Source organism: Notothenia coriiceps, unplaced genomic scaffold (assembly GCF_000735185.1).
Source record: "Notothenia coriiceps isolate Sejong01 unplaced genomic scaffold, NC01 NC01_scaffold00037246, whole genome shotgun sequence".
NCBI classification, from domain to species: domain Eukaryota; kingdom Metazoa; phylum Chordata; class Actinopteri; order Perciformes; family Nototheniidae; genus Notothenia; species Notothenia coriiceps.
This window is the reverse complement of record NW_011369947.1, coordinates 18,010,984-18,016,283: the sequence shown is the minus strand read 5'-3', so window position 1 is coordinate 18,016,283 and position 5,300 is coordinate 18,010,984.

Genomic DNA, 5,300 nt, shown 5'->3' with positions numbered 1-5,300 from the left:
CCGATTCCTTAAGTCTCCCTTTCCTCGTTAAAACTCGAGACTGAGAATTTTCTCGCCGAAAAAAAAAATTCCACGTATGCCAGGTTTGCGCAGGTATAATTGTAGGGTGTCCCCTGTCGTAGAGGCCGAGAGGACTGCGCCCTATATCAATCCCAACGAACTCATCTCGCCAACACAAAAATTCTCACCAATAAAAAAGCCCATCAAAAGTAACATAAAAGTGGTAAACCATTAGAGCTACACGTCACCACCAACAAACACTGTCCCAACGGTGTCCTTATGGTCGAGCAGTCCTGTAAGTTCCAGGGCATTTCTGGCCTCGATCGCAACGCAAGTGACCCACCGCAACACGTAGGGTGGAGGGACGCGTGTATGAGAGGTTCAAATCCTACATTCACTTTTTTAATTGTAATTTTCAAGCAAGTTTAAGCATAAATGTAGAGAAAAAAAAAACCCTGCAAGATGCTCTTTAACATCTGTAAAAGCTTCTGTTTGTCCAATTTAACGATCTCTTCCTTCCAATTATTGGCTATTATTCAATTTCAGTAGCTCTTTGGCTGTTTGGCTAAGTGCATCATTTTCCAATACAGGACGGTGATGTGGCGTAGCCAGGAATTATTGTGTGGGTGGGCCTGGAGAAATGTAGGTGGGTCAGGGGGAGATTTTTTAATGCACTAATAGAACATAAGCATAAATTAGCAGTGAAAACAAAAACATAGGCACGGCGGCCTCAGAATGTGTGTAAAACTGACATCCACATAGGGATGGGTATCGTTAAGGCTTTAACGGTACTACTACTTTTATCGATAGCGCTTATCGGTCCGGTCTTTTAACGGTACTTTTATCGGTTCTTTTGGAGTAAAAAGGTAAACTAACTAAAAAAATTCTGAACAAAACTAACATTGCTTTTTATTTAAATTAAATACATAATATTTCTACATCAAAAGAAACAACAGTGTTTTAACTAAAATTGGTATTAAATAATGTGATAACATAATTGTTAACAGAATAGCTGAAACTTTAACAAAATAAATAACTCAGTTACCTCTAATCATTAACCCAATTTTGTTAACTCCGTTTGTTGCTGACGTGGAAAAGTTATTTGTGGATGGGGGGGCTACAGAGCTACTAGAAAGACAGTCGAACCCAGTGCATTTCTCCGTCTGAATGTGGTGCACTTTTGCTAAATGTTTAGACAAATTGCTCATGTTCCCGCCCTTACATGCTAAACTCTTATTGCACTATTGGCAAAGAGCATTGTCCCCATCGAGACGGGTAACAATTAACCACACCTTGGAGCGCTTATCTCCGCCATCCTCGCCGTGTGTTGCCGCATGTAGCAGCCGCGTTTGTGTAAACTGCCCCGCCCCCTCGCACACAGACGGGGGAGAGAGAGATCTTGTCTCGATTGGAAAGATCGAAAATACACCATAGACTCATTTTTAATGAGTTGGTGACACTAAGACTGCAATATAATGTTTATGTAGCAATAATACATATGTCATATATTTTTTAAATGTCTCCAGTACCGATAAAAAGGCTGATAACGTTGGAGTTTAACGGCGCGTAAAACACACGTGATGACGTCACCAACTAATCGACGACTGAATTAGTTGGCAACTAATTTGGTCATCGATTTTAATCGATTAAGTCAATTAGTTGTTGAACCCCTAATGTTGACTTTCTTTGACATGATGTTGCATACTTGCGCACATTATGTGCTTACATATGTTACTTGAGTACGGTCACAGACATACTATTTTAACTCAAACCATGAAACCCATTTTACTATATTTAACCGGATAAAGGATTTCAGTCACAGACGTCTGGATCTTAACTGGTTGACTCATCATATCTTAAGTCATGATCTAACATGTCATGATAATGCATGTTGCTTACCCTCAAATAAGGGGGTTCATCTGTGAATGAAGAAGAGAAGAACCTTTTTGTATCCAAAATAGTTCCAGATGGCAGATGTTGCTTTTCTTTTTGGAAGTAAATCCTATTCTCGCCGGTATTGTCCTCCTGTGCCTTGCTAATTTTTTACGGTTTTTTTATGGTCTGCAAACTAGCGGGGCGGGGCCTGCTGTGATCTGATCAAGAATTATTGTGATTGGTGGTTTGCTGTGCATGCAGAGCCTGCATGTCACTCACTCAAGTACCCCTGACATGAGAGCCGCGCAAGTTTTCCTTTTGTAGCAAGCAGCAAAATAATCGTAACATGACATGTTTGAGTTAATGTACCTACTTAATATCGCACGTCCTAACATTTTTTTTTACAAAAAATTAAAATTAATAAAATCGCACGTCCCTTCGATGTGAATATCGCGCATGTGCATATCGCGGTTATCGCCATGACACGATATATCGTTCAGCCCTACTAACAATTAAACTGTTCTGCTCCTGTGTGTCATATTAGATGGACAAACTGTGAACGTAGGATTGAAGACATGTTTGAATTTACTCATTTTAAGTACAATATGATTTCCGACAGGAGCTTTTCAAGGGTGCCAGTGGCATCAATACAGCCATGACAGGAGTAACGTGTTTAATACATTTTGCCATTAACCAAGAACTGAGTTGAGAATAAACATTAGTCACCTGCATAAAACTTGCATTGAACATTTTAAAAATATTTTAGGTTTTCCAGATCATATTATATAAAAGCATATTAAAAATAAGTCTGATGAGTGTCGAAACCCCAGTAAAATTATCTTTTTTTTGTATAAGATAAGTTATACATACTATAGAGAAGGGGTGCCCACACTTTTTCAGCTTGGGAGCTACTTTTAAAATGACAAAGCCCAAAAGATCTACCTATAGGGCCGCCCCTGCCCAATCTGTGTCGCGAGAGCGCGGGGTGCTAGTGGACTGGCGGATAAACTGTGGCGCGTTTACACTAATTGCGCCGCATAAGCGCATAATAGTGCGCTTCAGATGAGGAGGTGAGGCCCCCTCATAACTGCATGAACCCGTATGGCACAATACAACTCAGACTGGCTTACCTGCAGTGTTGGGACTAACGTAACGCAACTACCTTTTGCGGTAACTAATAACGTTACTAGTTACCTATTCCCATTCAGTAACGCCATTATAGTTACTGTGATTTAAATGGGTGCGTTACATTATGTGATCCAACTGAACCGAATCTCCCTGCGGACGTAATTTACAGGCGAATACAGTGATGTCCTCTCACAGTACCGTGGAAAAGTGAAAGTGGCCAGAGAGGAGTGATGATTGGTTAACGCGGGGTAACATTTCAGGGTAAGCCAATCAGAGACAGAGTTGGGCGGGTCTTGCCTTATGGTGAACATACACAGACACACAAACACTTGCTAACACACACACATGGCGACGCCCACCAACAGCACACACACACACAATGGCAGATGCAAGTATCATCGAGGGCAGCAGCGCATTTACAACTTGGAGATATAACCACTATTTTCAATTTGTGGGGATAAATGACGCAAAAAATATTACGGTCAAATGTAAACTGTGTGCAGGACAGAAAGCATTGTCCACATCGAATAACAGCAATGCCAATCTCCTGAAGCACCTAAGTAATGTACATGGGGCTATAAAACTAGTCGCCAAAGACCCCACCGTCTCAACCACCGGCAGTGACCCAGATGGAGCAACACCATCTAAACAGCCAAAAAACGATTTTTTTAAATCGCCACATGTCACCCAGAGTCAACTAAACAGATTGATTGCTGAAAATAGTTTGTTGTCTTCAGTTTCAGTCTGACAGTTTATTATTTATCTAATTGTTACTGCCAAAAGAGTGTAGTTCTTGTTTAATTGTTACACTTCCAAAATAGTGTAGTCCATTAGGGGGCACGTTTGTTATTATACATGTACAATAATCAAACTGACAAAAATCCACATCTATTATAATAACGATATTGTAGGTGTGTAACTCGACAATTTTTAGTCTGGCACCACAAAAAAAAAATTTGTCAACTTCTTGCCGACGAGATTCACTAGTCCACACACAATGTCACAACCTGAATTGCGCAATGTTTATTGCGGTGTTCATAAAACGCCATGATTATGTAATATCAATTGAAAGTTAAGTCATTACATAGTGAAGACTGCTTAAATTTACCCAGGAAACGCAATAATACACGTACTGGCTTAAGGACGCCTATACATTAAATGTCCTTATGCGGTTACAAGGGTAGGTCAAGGTACCTTTTCACTTCACTGTCTCTCTTACCTCCTAACCAATTGCGCCCATTAAAATGTCTCCCCATCGTTAGTCCTTGTCTACCCGCCAGAACGGACATACCCCTTTTATCGTGTCTGTTGTTTTGTGAACAATGTGTGTGTGACACGTGCCGTTGCGGTGTGGTCGGTGCTTGAATACCGTCGTCCGTTCATAGTCGCTCTCGTCGCGCGTAAATGTTAACCTCTATATTGGTGATAAAAGTTAAAACCCCTATTTCTCCTAGGTGTCTTTATAATACCAGTTACAATTTACACACGTCCTGCTTTCGTAACCAGTTACCTATTGTCGTTACGGTTAGAGCCGACTTCTGGATTGATTACATTACCCCGATTGTTGATCAGCGGTTTCTGGGTGGCAGAGTTGGTTGCGTCAACTTCGGTCTCACCTCGTGGGAGATCTTGTCGGTTTTTGAAAAAAATCTTTAGCGGTGGTACAGTGGGACCAGTTTGATTGTCTAACTAACGACTTTACCAAACAAAAAAAGGGTCACAGCAGACGTCAAAAATAACGATAGATTAACAGATGACGGCTTTCTCCTCACATCAAGAACAAATTAACAATGTGGCAGGTTCGTATCACATGCAACAACAATTACACATGGAAACACTAACTAATAAGTGGGTGTACAGAACCCAAACCCCATAACAAGACGTCCCTGTAAACAACAGAATTACTTGGCAAGACAAAGGCGGCAGGAAGCGAAGGCCGTACTTCACAAATGTTACAAAAGTCTACGATTTATTTCAGATCGAACATGAAACTATGGCGAGGTTGAGGTGAGCATAGCCGTGGTTGTGCGTTTCTCCACCACAACAAAAATATAATATAACGATGAATCTTAACTAACAACTCGCACTGTTATTTCTACGGACCTTGAGTACACTTTAAATTTGTACTATTAAATTGACCATAACTATAACGCTCTATACAACAATTCCGCTCTGTGGTCCACTTAACCTCATCTAAAAAAATTGAATTTCCAAGTCGATTCTTTAAAGAGGTCAATTAATGAATGTTATTTCCGTTAACAGACAAACGACTAATCTCAAAAGACTTATCCGCTACA